The sequence below is a fragment of the Rousettus aegyptiacus genome, unplaced genomic scaffold, assembly GCF_014176215.1.
Source record: "Rousettus aegyptiacus isolate mRouAeg1 unplaced genomic scaffold, mRouAeg1.p scaffold_m13_p_8, whole genome shotgun sequence".
NCBI classification, from domain to species: domain Eukaryota; kingdom Metazoa; phylum Chordata; class Mammalia; order Chiroptera; family Pteropodidae; genus Rousettus; species Rousettus aegyptiacus.
This window is the reverse complement of record NW_023416311.1, coordinates 105,850,663-105,866,821: the sequence shown is the minus strand read 5'-3', so window position 1 is coordinate 105,866,821 and position 16,159 is coordinate 105,850,663. Positions and strand designations below refer to the sequence as shown.

The 16,159-nt window shown below is 35.1% G+C and overlaps 1 pseudogene; it reads left to right on the top strand.

The window, feature by feature from the left end:
- Positions 1 to 8,749: 8,749 nt before the first annotated feature.
- LOC118607315 lies at positions 8,750 to 8,868 on the top strand (annotated as a pseudogene).
- Positions 8,869 to 16,159: the final 7,291 nt, after the last annotated feature.

Here is a 16,159-nt window from a genome sequence, read left to right as displayed (position 1 = left end):
AAGGGGGAAGATTGATTTTCATTAAACACAAAGTGTGCAACATCACACCTAAAAATAAATATCACAAAGCATTTTTCCTTTCTTGACTTCCGTCCTGGGGATGCTCAGGCAGAGGTGCGCTCACAGGTGTGAGTTCTGTGCAGTCACATTGCTCTTCACGCTCTGAAAGCCCTTGTACTTGGTGAAATACTCTGCTGCCATTGACTTGGAATTCTTAATGATCTTTGAAAGAAGTTCTCCCTATTTTAGTTTTGCATTGTAGCCTATGCTATACTCAGGTAATAAAATGACTTTAAATACTGTGCTTTCTTCTCTCTCAATGTTGATTTACACTTGTTAAATTGAGGTCTCAAATTTTCAAAATGAATCTTGGTATAATTATTTAAAACTACAAATAATTCGAAACATATCTACACATAGAATCATATTGGGTGTGACAGGTATAGAAGAGAACTAAAGTTGAAAAAAAAGGGGAAATGAGCATATGTATGGTGGGAACAGACTTAAAATTAAATTCAATCAAAGAACAGAAAAAAGAATTTGAGCCACAGTATTTCCAGGCTTTGGAGGAGTGCTTCCACGTCTACCAGGGGGAAGGAAATCAGATTCTTGTACATGCGTGGAACAAATTGTTGAGCAAAGTACATCATCATTTAATTTAGTATGAAATACTCATGGGCAGACCTAACAATTCATAAATTGTGTGTGAAGTGTTTTCTGTCCTGCATGAACATAGATAAAAATCCCCCAGTAGCAAGGCTAATCTACCCAATCCTTGTGGGCATGGCTGCCGTTAGGAGGTTCTTATCAATAATTAAATTAATGTGTATTCTTATGTTGCCCACCCAAACAATATTTCTTTATTTTTATCAGATTGCACAAGTACCCAACAGCAAAGGACAATTCAAATCTTTTATTGTCCTAATTTTGAAGGATCGCCCTAAGGAAGTACAGTGGACAGAAGAAAGAAGTAGATAGACACGTTGGTTCCGTTATGATGAACTTCCAAGTCTCAGGAAAACAAAACGTCCACTACTCTAAATAACTTAGCCTCTGTTTGAAATAACGGAGCATGGTAAAAATGCATTAACAAGAAAGAAAACATTTGAAATAGAATATCATTGGGAATCCTATCCAGGAGAGATTTATTTTCATTAAAAATATGAAAATGGTAGATATTGAATTAAAAGTACTTTAGAATTGGAACAGCAAAAGTATAATCTACAAACTTTATAAAGATAAAATGATTCTATAGTACATCTGACATTTCTATGTACTTAAATTTTTACAAATAGGATATTTAAACTTCTAATTCTTATGCCAGGTCATGCAAAAGTGATTTATTTAATCCATTTTTATTATTGTTTCCTTGAATTATAAGCCTGAAGAGCAGTAAACATGTTTTTTAAAAATCACAGTAAAATGTACTTTGAAAAGAATGCTTAAAAGTCAAGCTGCTAAGGTGTAAAATCCTGATTCTGATGCTTAGTAACTATATGAATTTGGGAAAATGCCTAAATTCTTTAAGTCTCACATTTTCTATTTTTCTCTAATGATAACAGTACAAATCTCATAGGGATTTTCTAAAAAGTAAATAAATTAGTAGATATAAGGTTGTTAAAATAATGTCTAGTAAATAATAGGTATAATTATTATGGTTTTTATTGTTGTCATAATATAGTATGGCCCTTGACTAACATGACAATCATGGAAGGCCTCCCAGAGGAAGTGATTTTTGAAACTCAATTTAATTGTCCCCCCAAATTTTATATGCCCAGGTACTGTGACATACGTTGCTTAACTGGTCTCATATGTTAGACCTGAGGAAAGCATAATCTGTATTTTACTCACTTTGCATTGTTTATGCAAAATTTCATGCTCAAAACATATTTGTTAGATTGAAATTCCCATATGACTTCATCTAGCTGCACAGTTGTTTTCAAATATTATAGAAAGACTATATTATTGAAGAAAAGATAAAAGAACAACATATCATTAACTTTTCAGCTGTGGCCGGTAAGAGACCTTAGCTATTATGAAGCCCAAGCTCTTGATTAGAGACATGAGCAAACTTGAGCTAGAGAAGTTAAAACAAATGTCAACTATAGAGCTAGTGAGATTATATCCAGGTTTCTAAGTTTTGTCATCAGTGCTGCTCACACTAATCCTGGAGATCAAGAGAACTTTAATTTTCTAATCCCAGGTATATAAGGGTATTTATTGCCTTATAACACTTAAAATAATAGTTCAAATTGTTGAAAAATTGCCTAATAAAAAAGGAAAATCTGCAATCAATTGCCTTGCTCTGCTGATAGAAAAACATCTTCACTTCCTCACACACTAGGATATAATTATTTATTTATTTATTTACTTGCTTATGTATTATTAAATTTATTGGGATGACATTGGTTAATAAAATTATAGAAGATTCAATAATATATCATCCATATATTGCATTGTTTGTTCACCACCCAAGGTTAAATTTCCTTCTGTCACCATATATTTGACCCTGTTTACCCTTCTTTTCCTCCCCCCTTTCCCTCTAGTAACCACTAAACCGTTGTCTGTGTCTATGAGTTTTTGTTTTGTTTGTCTTGTTCATTTGTTGCTTTCCATTTTATGATCTTTTTAAAAAGATTTTCTCGGTATAAACCTCACTTGCAAAGGAAATGTCATCCAATTATATTTTATCATTTTAAGTGTTATGGATATAGGAAACAAAGCAAAAGCCAAGAAAATTCTATAAAAATGTTAACCCTAAGCATTCTTAATTTATGAGTCAAATGAATAGAAATGACATACTAATTTTTTTCAATAACAGCAATTGCATCTTGGCAAGAATCCAATTAGAGTCAGCCATGATAATAAATGTGGTTGCTTGAAATCTCACATCTTTCTGACGACTAAAGGACATTTTGCTTAAGAGCCAACATATATTCCTAAAATAGTTTACTTCCTATTAGCACAGGTCATCACATCTCAGGGAAAAAAATTATTTCCTATGACTTATTTTGATTAAATGAGTGCCCTATTTATAAAACTTGGCAAAAATAAATTTTAGAGTTTACAAAATATGTTTATGCTATAAAGCCAATCAAATTAGCACAATTTTGAAAGCCTTGAAGCATATTCTGTTTACTCAATAAAACTTTTATTCTACTCATACCAATTTACTTATAATAAAAATGACATATAATCCACATGACTCAGCTGACTCTACTGATAGCACCCATCTCTCTGCTCCTCTAATAGACATATCACATTGAAAGCAGGGAATCTTTAGTCCCTCAGTGTATTTCTGACACTTACAACAAGGCTGGAAAAATAATATTCCATAAGTATTTGATAAATGAATGTATCAAAGAATGAAGATATCTATGGAGATTCTCTTGATGATGAATAATTTTCAAGCACTGTGTCTAAAACAAGGTCCTTGAATAAAAGTCTGATCTCAACTCAGCAGCAAGAGGGATATTTTTGAAACATAGACCTAATATTCCTTCTGTCCTCAAGGCTCTCTGACTTACTTCCCTATTTTTATTTTTTTTCTCTTTCTATTTCTTTCAAACAAGGTATCACCAGACACAATCCAGCATCCTTTTTAACCTCCAACACCTACATTCTGCAACTTTACCATCTTTCTCTCCAACCCGGGGTGGGGCGGGGAGGGGGGATGCTTCCTACATGCCGCTATAAGCCTTTGGTACTGGCCGCACATGACCTATCACACCAGGGCCCCCAATAAGTAGTGCCTTAAAGAATAAAACTTGATCCTTGTAAGCCTCTCTATTTACTTCAGTCTTCCTTTGTACTAATAAATGCATAATTTTTTTTTACTTTATTTGCTATCAAAAGTGTTATTGCTTCCCCTCCCTAGAAGAGACCTCTGAAACTTCAGTTGATTTCCCTTTAACCATTAAAGAATGCATGCTGCCGAAAGGTGCAAATCACAAATAATTGTGAAGGAGGGACGATCTATATTAACTATATTACATATCATAGAATATCGTATGTAATAGATTGTATAACATCATATAAGTACTATATGTAATATATATCACATACATTATGTAGTATATTTAATATATAATTATACATACTATAATACATATTATAAAATATATTACACACACTTGCGCCATAGTTAACTATGTTAAATATAACTATAGCTTAGACTAAATAGTTTCTTTGGCTTTCTCTTCCTGTTGCTAATTGCACAGCTTTTGCTAAGATGTTGACTAAGGAAAGATTTTAAAATGATCAAACACTGATTCAAGTCCTTAGAAATCATTATAGAAAAAATTATATCAAGATTATAAAAGCTATGTTGAAGTAATAAAGTCATGACTTAAATTGTGCTATAAAATCATGGGATGGTTCAACAGAAAGTTAAATAGAAGAATAAAAAAAACTTATAAATGGGAAGAAGCTGAAACTTTTACGAGGTTACGGCATGGACACCTGAGTCGCCGAGGAACAAAAGCCCACGTCCACATCTCGCTTCTCTCGCAGAGGGAAGATGGAGTAGGAGATCCCGGTATCCACCTTCTGTTATCACCAAGAGCATCAAACGCAGTGCTGTTTCTGTCTTGCTGAATTGCCAATTTTTTTTTTTTTTGTCTCCGTGACACTGCTCTAACTTCCAAATCATCCTGTTCATGTGAAAAACGTCCTGTGTTAGGAGCTGCCAACGCGCCTTTCCTCTTACACTCTCTCAGGTGCATGTTCTTACAGGTGATGTGGGAAAGCCAGCCTGCCTGGGCTACCTGGCTGAGCTAGGCTGAGCGCAATTCTCCAAAATGGAGCTTAAGGTGAGGTTTTGAGAAGTTCTCTCAACTGTATGACGCTGAGAGTAAAAGCAGACCCTTTCCTGGCATAGTGAGTAAGGAAACAAAATATAAAGTAAGCCCACAAAAGTATAAATGCATCACACTTTGAAACAGCCATCATACATCTAAGAGTCTGTCCTAGAATTTCAACTGCATATAAGTGAACTGACGTATTGCGATGTCATTTGTAATAGTTAACAAATGAGAAACAATCCAGGTGTCCGCAAATAGGGGACAGAAACAAAACCCGAAGTGGAGCATTGTGGAGTGTAAAAGAAGAGTGAGAAAGCTTTTCATTTATTGATAGGGAATGATCTCCTAGATATGTGAAAAAAAAAAAGTCACCAAGAGTAGTAATACGCAAACTATGCTCTCACTGTAAGGGAGAAACTGGGAGCATATAGTCATAGTTGATATTTTTCATTAAAAAATCTAGAAGTAGTCCTAATAATTTTACAAAATTTAATTTAAAAATTAATTTGCAATAATAATTTTACAGAAGAAAATGAAAGCGTTACCTGCATATGCTGCATGAAGGAGCAGGGAGCTATCTGTTGAATCACATAGATGACCAGGAAGTATTGTTCCATGTGGCATTTACGTTATTCATATTTAAACTTTGTGAAAGAAATGTCTATTCAAGTAATTTTAAAAATGGAATATTACTCCGCCATAAGCCATAAGATGAAATACTGTTATTTGTGACAACATGGATGGACCTTGAAATAATCATACTAAGCGAAATAAGCCAGACAGAATGAGTTGGAAACCACATGATATCACTTATATGTGGGATATAAACCTAAAAGCAACAAACAAACAGGACTCATGGACGTGTACAATGGACTAGTGGTTACCTGAGGATAGGGGTGCGGGGAGGGGGAGATAGACAGGGTAAAAGGGGTCAAATATGTGGTGACAGAAAGAAATTTAACTATGGGAGGTGAACACACACTGCCATATATATATACATATGCCTTACTGTCGAATCACACACCTGAACCTTACTGAATTTCGTTAACCAATGTCACCATGATAAAAATAAATTAATCAAAAAATCAAATAAAACATAAAATGAAGCCTATTAGAAAGGACACTGAGTTTGAGTTTGATTAAATTCAAGTATATTTCAAAAAGGAATACCTTTAAAGATAAATTTAAGCTACTCCATGTTTATATGGCGATTATCTTCTACTACAATTACCCACAAGACTTCCTCTCACCGCCCTCGGACACCACCGATAGGCTCTGATAAAAATATGTTTCCTCTGCTGCAGGTCACCTACTAATTACTTTCTTTGGATACCTACCAACAAGTAGCCCGCAGTGGTCATACCTGTCTACTGAGAATCACTGATTGTACTTCTAACAATTGCATCCTGAAATTTCAGTAGGGGAGTTTTGTATTACAGGCCACAAAGTGGACCAGAAAATCAGATGGAAGCACAAAGAGATTTTACATTTTAGGTAACAAAATTTAACATTTTTAAAAAATGTCATTGAAGTGCTGGTAGATAAATTATCTCTTTATAGATTTAAGTAGTACTTTTAGAAAAAATAATGCTGTTTAATTTACTATTAGGTCAGAACATATTTAATGAGGAGTTTCCATTACATCAGTTCTTACAGCATCTCATTCGTGCAGTTTCATCAATATTGGATAGCATTTAGCAAGTCTTGGGCCTGGGAAAAGAGATTGGGAAAAGCTTGATATTTTTTTCCATGTAAAGAAAATGTTATATGAAAGAGATAACATGTATTGCTCACAGTTGAATGCTCTTTGAGACAAATGAATTCATTTATATTGATACAAACAAATTTATTTATCCTTTCTTCTCTTGGACCCCCAATTCCCCCTAAAATGGAAATCACCTTTAAAAATAGATGTTTGAGAAAACAAAACCTTTATATATGCTTTAATAAAACGTTATTTTAAAAATAATCTAACAATGCAGGAATGTCACTTATCTGTCTAGATCATCTGTCTTAAAATTTTTTTCTTTTTTGGTCTCAGGGATACTTTATATCAGTAAAACATATTGACATTGAGAACCCAAAAAAGTTTTTGCTTATGTGGTTTATATATATTGATATCTACCATACTAGATATTGAAATTGAGAAATGTAAAAATATTTACTAATTTCAAATAGTAATAATAAATACATTTCATGTTAATGTAAAAATAACATCTATATATGAAAATTACTCTATTCTATTATACCTCCCCTCAAAACTAAAGCGAAAGAAGAGGGGAATCATTATACAGTTTTGCACATTTCTATAGTGTTGGGCTCAACAGACTATAACAGGGGGATCATCTGCCTGTACATTTCATCTGTTGCCCCCTATGTACATGTAAGGAAAGAGTATTTTTTTAAAAGAACTTCTTAGATATCTGTGGATATTCTTTTTTGCTTTGACAACAAAGTTTGACAAGTTGTGGTTTCTTAAAAGGTAACTGCAATGTAGAATCTGAATTTGATCAATGTGCTTTTTGTATTGTGTTACATTAAAATCCATTTTTTTGAATACTGAATGGATCCTTTATCTATGTGTGACTTAGTAACATCCTTTTTGGTCATTTGGAATTATACTGGTTAACTTAATTATGCCGATAATCAAAATGTTGACACATTTTATTCTATGATCTCAAGACAACCAATGATTCCGTCTGAAAGTCTTTAAGAATCAAGAATCTCTCAAGCTCATGGTGATGGATACAGATATTCAAAAATTCTAACTTTCACTTGAAATGTTCTGTATAATCATGGGCCACAATTACTGTCAGTTTTTGTCCTTGTGACAATCACACTTTGTTGATGATTTCAAGAAAATATCATCCGAATACCCAAGTCTGAATAATTGGTGTGTGTTCATCAGTCCTTGAAAATAAAAATGGTATGCCATGTCAATCATTGTTTAAAATAAAAATGTGTTTTTTGAAAAAGCTAGTGTAGCCCACAACTCAAACAGTTGTCCATGTACTTCTACTGGAGACATACACCATATTTCATTTTGCAGCAAATGTGCTTAGTTTTTTCTTCCTATTCTGTCACATAGAAGTTTGAAAAGACATGGACTCTAGGGTCACCCAAGTGTTACTTTCCAGAATTGCAAAGAGAATAAAGGGAAGCTTCTAATTAAAGCAGAGTCATGAAACGATGAAATATGATTTCCTAAAGTGAAGTTTGCTTTATATCTCACTCCATTGTTTCGTATGCCACCTTACCTCATTTTATTTCAAAGCAGAAAGTATTTTCAAATTCTTTCTATATTTCCATACAGAAAAATTTGTTATATGCTTTTCAGAATTGCTCAATCTTCTATCATGTTGATAATGTGAATACTTGATTTTTTCAGGTGATTTGACTCTTCTTTACTTGGACCATACATAGAATGCAGATCTGATTTTGATATTAACAACTTGCTGCATAGGTTACCATGTAGTCTTCTAGGTTAAATTATATATAAAGCTTATGTGGTTTCTAAACATTTTTAAAACCTGCATGGATGGGATTGAAAGTTGAGAATGAGCAGATGTTTCTAATTAGCATTAATTTTCTTGCTAGCTTCAACTACAGCCAAAATTTACTAAAGAATTTCACCGTTATTTCAAAAATTATCAGGTGGATATCTTCACAGTTCTTTCAATCTATTTCTATTTCTCCTTATAATAAAGAGATTTGATTTGTTCTTTTATTTGAACTTTTTTAGATAAAGTGTACTTGGATTTATGGATTTTTATAGAACTAAACACAAGGTCACCATCCACTAGACATGGAATACAGGGCAATAGAAATATTCATATTAACTTTGTTCATTGGTTCAAAGTACTTGGCTTTATTTCATATGATGGTCACAGTTTTATTTTTAGGAGAATTTGTGACAAATTGTGAAATTATATGTTAAGAAAAAAGAAGTCTATGGCCATAACACCCTGAACAAGCCCAATCTGATCTGATCTCAGAAGTTAAGCAGGGTCGGGCCTGGTTAGTACTTGGATGGGAGACCACCTAGGAAGACCAGGTGCTGTAGGTGTACAAAATAAAAAATAAAGGATTGTAAGCTGACGAGGTCCTTGCAATCTGTGAGGTCAACTAAGGGTTGCCTTGCCTAAAAACAATAATTAAAAAATTAATTTAAATAAATAAATAAGAAAAAAGGAAAGAGTTTAGGTTGAATAATGAGTTGGAAAAAAGTTAACAAAGTTTTCCTAGATAGAAAGTAGAGGTGGAAGGGAGGTAAGATTTGTACAATTCCAACTGTGCATTCAAAGGAAAAAAAGAAACATTACTACTATATTAGGGTTAATTGCAATGAACCAGGTAGAAAGTATAAGAAAACCATAATTAAAAACAATATGATATTTGTCCTTAAATGACCTAAATCACACCACGTTAGATAAAAATGTTTTTTTCCTAAGGCATAGGGAGCAAAGACAAACAGCTATCAAGATTATTTTCAGCTAATTGTTTTAAATCATTTATTATTTTATCGAATAGTAGGCTGGAAAGTTAATTTAGAACCGTATTTGCCTGTATATGTAGTGTTGGCGAGAATCCCCATAATGAATTTAATAGAAGAGTGTCTCACTGGGAGGCAAATGCCTATTTGCTCTCCAGCCAATAAGAACATTTCCAACAGCCTGAGCGTAGCTCTGGGCTTACCAGGAAGCAAAATAACAGTGACAGAGGATGCCGAGTCTTCCTTTCAAGGTGATAATTAGTCCTGAAATTCACAGTGGAGTCAAAGTAATTAACGATCAGGAAGTGTTACTTACAGGCTACATCATTTGGAAAGGAATAAATAACCAGGCCAAGATGCAGGATTTGGAATCTGTGTTTGCCAAGTGGTAGTTAGCCGGCGCCCAACCCATGTTTGCCTTGGAAGACTTCTAATCCTAAGCATCTTCAGCATCCTCGTGAGTCCCTACAATGTCATGGTAATTGCATTTCATGCTCCTTTGTCCCCAAGGTAGGCTCCTGAGAACTTCAATTTCCAGAGAGTTTCCTGGAAGGCAATCATTTTGCAATCTGTTTAATAAAGCCATAAACAGCCTGAGAACTAGGGGAAAAAAAGGATTTTTAATTTTATAAGGAAACCATAATTCAACTAAGTATTTTTCATATATTATTCATTTAATCATCACAACATCATATTTATATCAGAAGCACTACCATTTTCCATGTTCTACTTAGGAAATTGAGGCAGAGAGAGGTATAATAAATTATCTATAATAGGATGATACTAAGAAGTAATACAGCAAATTTTAGACCCAGGTAGACTGGGTGAGAATCCATGCTTTCGGCTGGTATGATTCACGGTCAGGGGTTAGTCTTTCAGTGATGATAAAATAAGCAGAAGAAAGAAATACAGCAGTAGAGACATTCTGAAGAGGCCGTAGCCATGTCAAGTACTGTAGAGAATTTAAGTAATTAAAAGGGTAAAATGAGTCTGTTCGATTAGGCAATTAGAAGATTCTTGATGATTCAAGAGAACTTCTGCTGACGGAAAAGCATTGGGGTGGGGGAGGGGGGATTATGCTTAAACCACCACTCCATATAGGACACAAGCCTATGGGAAGTAGGGAACTTATATTGCCACATGTGTCGAGGGCTATGGGAGATATGGTAGGTTTGGGTATAAATTGCAACTTTCCTTAGGCTTTTTAGTAATACTCTGTTCTGGTTGTTATGGAATGTTGTGGGATTTAAGCTTTATCTGGTTTCCTAATATATAAAAGATGCTAACTTTCATAACAGTAATGTGGTAAAAGGGGTCAAATATGTGGTGACAGAAAGAAATCTAACTATGGGAGATGTACACACAATGCAATATATATATATACAGATATATATATATGCTTTACTGTTAAATTGTAAAAAAAATAAATAAAGTAAGACTTTATTTTGAAACATATACCAGTATAATTACAGAATGTGTATGCATGTGGGTACACGTGTCAAGTATGTATGCACATTTGTGGGGTGCATGTATGTAAATATGTATATGTTTGTACTATGTGTATATGTGTATGTGTACATGGTGTGTGTGTGTGTGTGTGTGTGTGTGTTTGGGGGGGAAGGGAATCTGGAAACCTACTTATGAAACCTGTGAGGAAGATATTTCACTAGGTTTCAAGGTGAAGAATCATACTAATATGTGACTTGACTCAAAGGTAGCCAAGCCTTCTGTAGTTCCTTATTAAATTTTCTTAATAATGTTTATTAAAATTTGCTGCTTAATTCGTCTTTTTTGCAGTACACTAACAGCTCTCTTCAGGCTGTGCAGAGATGGCAAGGGAGAGTTACCTTATTCTGCCAGTAATGCTTTCAGGGAAATAAAAAAAAAGTAGTTGACGAAGAATTTTTCAACCTAAAACATCCGTTCTAAAATGTTATGCACTACAATGACAACAGGAAACCTCCTGTTCTGAAGTTTGGTGTCAAGGTGATATAAATGGGCCCTAAATGACAATCATAAAACATAATCCAAAAAGAGAATATAATGTGTGGCTTGTAAACAGTGGTGACTGTTGAGCTGTGAGGGAAGGGGAGTGAGGTGCAGGAAGAATAGCCTTTCACAATCACATTGAAATCACTGTTCTTGTTTCTTTTTGATCACCCCTCAGAAAGGATAAAAATAAAACATTTTCCTTGAGTAACTTTTGGCATAAATAAAGTATGTTTTTATGGAAATATCACCTCTGTTCTGAATGTTTGTATTAATTATCAGAAACTCTGCTTCCAACCTAAGATTTGTGCTTAATTTTCTGCATTGGAAATTTGACATTTTTCTAAACAAAGTTTTTTAAGGACTAAGTTCTTGTGAACTTGGTTTTCAATCAATCATCACATATATGTTGTTTGCGGGTAACAATTCTGGATTCCTCATGTCTCTATTTTCTTTTTTTTTTTTTATTTATACCCTAATATTAGCACATCTACTCCCAATATCTCTAAATTCTACTTGTCTTACTAGGTCTAGCCCCAATACTGTCTAATACCCACGTGCTGCACTCAACTATTCCAATGGAAAAAATATTTATTTCTTCCTTCATCAGTGGGAACTCAGCACTGACCAGTGACAGTATTCTACACCATCTGCCTTTTTTAAACCACCTGCAGCCACCAGTAGATCTGATTTAAATCAATTTACATGCAATGGTAAATCTCTGGGATGAATGTTTACTGACCTAGAATTACGTAAATCCTGCAATCCTATGTCTGCTATGTTTCTCATCCATTTCTCATCTTGGTCTTTGTAGTTCACATTTATTCATGATTAATTATAAACATATTAATGTATTTCTATTAGTACTAGTAAAAAATATATATACCATTTCTTAACGGTTCGCCAGAGAAGATTAAATCGTAAAACTTAAAATGGTTGTCGTATCCAAATTCTGTCCAGTTACAAATCTTCGATGGGTCATACGTCCATCGATAAGTTTTCCTTGGCGACTCCAAGCTATAGAGATTTTGTCTTTTCTCCACGTGCCTTGTGAATGTATGATTCTTAGCATAAACTTAGTCACATATATTTAAATTCCATTGTTGTTCTCACTGTAAGTTATTTCCTCAGCATTTCTCAATCTCCTTTCAAGATAGGACCTGTGTTACTCTTCCTCTATATCTCATGAAGTGCTTAGAATACTACTCAGGAGGTACTCGAAAATGTTGATTGATTCGATCAACAATTTCACAAGCAGTAAATTATAAAGAATATTTATTTAGCCTCTTCAACCGTTAGCTTTCTAGACGAGTTCTTACTTTTGTACAAATTACTGAACTATGAGGGCCTAGGAACCAGAGTGTAGCCTGCTGTCACGTGTATCCCTACGCACCATTTTTTAGCGCCGTCTAAGTTCCAAGGTGAGCTCAATGGAGTCTGGGACGTTGACTCTTCGCTTCACCTCTACAACATGACACATTGTAGGGATCTTAGTTAAATGTTTTTTAAATGAAGAAAGCAAGATCTATCATATAATGTCTGGGATGTCTTCCCAGTCCATACTCCTTTTTTTCTGAGAAACCTTCTTCCTAACCAAAGGTGAGCCCCATAGGCAGGGTTCTCCCATCTGTTTTTGCCAAAACAAATTGGACCGAGAATGCGCACCGGCCCCGAAACAGCCAGTGAGATCTCCCCATCTACTTGCTGACATATTTGTTGAGGGCGCTGGAGAACATTACAGCGACTACAGCTGGTGGCTTGGGTGAATTGCAGGGCTAGGACAGCCACATGCTGCTATGGCTACGAATGTCTTAACTCTCAAGCATGGTGGCAGTGAGAACCAGAGAAAGCTGCTGTGTGGAGAGAGACGAACATAGCAAACGCCAAGATGAGGAGAGTCAGAGAAAAGTATGGAGAAGTGTTGCCCCAGGGGGGTCCCTTGGGGGCCTGACCTCTAATCTCTCCAGAAATCGGTTCACCTCCCATCCGTGGTTTCCGTGAGTCTGTCTTGGGTGGTAATAAACTAGCCCTCAGGGTTTTCTACTTTAATGTCACCAAAAATATTTTACTAATCCAAAATATTCAATAGAAATATTGTATTAGAGCTTGAACTGAGAAGATAATGAGGGCATTTTAACTAGTAGTTGGGGGACTTGAAACCCATTGCTGCTCTACTGTAGCTTGTGCACGTCTTAGTTCCTGCACTGCTGAGTTTAGGATGCTTGACCATCAATATCCATCAATACTTCTCTCTCACATTCTTTTCGGATACTGCCATGACACCAGTCACGTCAATGAAAACTATAATGTTCAATTGGCCAATTTCGCAAATATCTAGATATTTTATCAGATGCAAGACATATCTAGATGTTAATAACATCTTTTAATGTTCACCTAGATGGTTTAAGTTATATTGGCGCAGTTTCTTTTCAAATTTGTTTTTTAGTTATTCATATTCATGCAGCACCAGACTTTATTTCTTTTATTCTGGGACCTTTCCAAATAACATTCATGAAATCAAAATTAATTTTGAATAGGCTTTTCTAGTCCATGTGCATGGAACACCTGTCTCCTTTTTATCTACAGAAGGTTCTCTCTCATTAAAAATTTAGTATCACAATTTTATGTTCTTTTGTTCTGAATATATTATAGTAGCTTTCCCAACAAGATTTACAAGATTTCCTGGGCACATTTCAATGTAGAAAACATGGTACAAGGCCTTGATGGCAATCAATGCAGACCCAAGGGACAGAAACCAAAAAGAAAGCACATTGCTATCCCAATAAACTTTTATTATCACATCCAACTCTAAATCTTTTAATAAACTTTCTCATACTTACTTCTTTATGGTTGGACCACAGTTTTTTAGATTAAATTACAGTTGTTAAAAGATTAACTCATTCTGTTTTTTTCCTTTCATATATTAAGTCATTGCAGAGTATGCCCCTTGACCTAAATCAGAAAGGATAAATAAAATTATATTTGTATGACACAACAACATTAACTGCATAAAAGTGCTTTAAACATTCTTTTGTAACAGTTTAAACTGCTAATTTTGTTCATGCTGTCAGTGATTATATGTTCCTCCAGGAAAACTCATGTTATAAAGGGGGCAGAATTATATTTCCGACCCTGAACTCATACTTAGAGCCACAACATGAGCACAGTTACCTAATCCACAGCACGTTACCATCCGTCCTTTGTACAGATGACCAAGCATCTCTGTGCTCAGACAGACACAGACAGTTAAGAAGCCCATACATAGATCTCAGCCAATTTCTACATAGTGGGAGCCAACAAATCTGAACACTCAGACTCCTTTCAATGGAACAGAATAGTTAGTTACATGGGTGGGTGATGGGTGTGAAAGAGCTGGCTTACAGCCATGGATGGGGAAGAAACCCAAGAGATATGTTAAAATGAGGACTCAAAGTAATCAACAAAATATGTGCACAGAACAATAAATAGTTTAGTTTGGCTGGGTTAGTATTGCAAAAAGTCGTGAGTAGGAAATAAGCCTAGAAATTTATATTAGAACCAGATTGTAGGTGGCATTGATTACCAGAATAAGGAGACAAAACTCAAACTGTGCATAAGACATCATTGATAATTTCCAAGGAGACAAATGACTTAAAGTAATAGTGATATATTAATTTTAATATATCATGATTAACTTCACAGTGCATGGAGCTGAATGGAAAATAAAGATTAGTAAGTCATAGTACTTGGCTTCCAGAGGGAAAAAAACACATGCATACAAAGTAAAATAATGAATAAAATACACCTATACTATAAGGCAGAAAGAGCTAATATTCATAAGAAAGGATCAAAATTATTTGGCAATCATTTCAGCCCCATACATTCATTGCCTCTGTACTATTTTTCTTCCAATTTCTAACTCTATATTGTCAATTCAGAAACAAATATGATTTTAGATTTTCCCAGTTGCAGCAAGATGCTGGACTTTTGTATGTGCCCTCCACTGATCCACTGGATATAAGCTACTCTCTTGAGTAAGGCAGCTTACTTGATTAAGGTCAATTCCTGGGCAGGGACTTAACCATGAAGAGTCAGAGCTAATACTTCCTGCAGCTGGGAAAATGGTGGCCCTATTCTAAAGAGGACTCTGGACAGCACAGTATCCACCCCATTCATGCAAAAATAGTTTCCCTTGGATTCTGGCTGAACTTTCTTCCTAAGAAAACTTACATGAGGAAGATCAGTAGTCAACCATAGCTGCTGCCACTACAGCTGGTCTTAAGGCCTTAATAGTTACCCATCATCTCTCCTCTGCCACCCATGTTATATTTGCCACTTTCTTCTGCAGGACCTTGACTGGTCTTGGAGACTGATTTAGTGTGGTGAGTCGGACTCTCGTCTCCAAGAGATCTGGGCTCCTGTCTGCCTTATCCTTCTAGGAGTTAGCTGATGTCTTGACTGTTTACAGTAAAGATTGAACAGAAGAGTGCTAAAATATACCCCTGTGGATTACTGGGTGCTGAACATTTTCTTCCCTGCCCCCTTATATAACAAAAGCTTTTCCTCATTTACCCCTCCCAGAGAAGAACCTGCTTTCCTTGTTTTCTAGTTCCTTGGAGCAAGGAGACAAAAATGGCCATAAAGCAGCCATAGCTTTAGGTTTACTAGGACTGCCATTGCATCCCCTGTGGAAGTATTTCTCCTCTTAGAATCAAATCTGTGGAGGTTAAGAGTTTCATGAAAAAGAAGCACAAATTCCCAAGTCTTCCATTGGAAATATTAGTCCTTGAGGCATGTATTAGTCTGATGGTCTGCTATAAAAAGACATCATAGACTAGGTATCTTAAACAACAGGATATATATTCTCACAGTTCTGCAAACTCACAGTTTGGGCTGA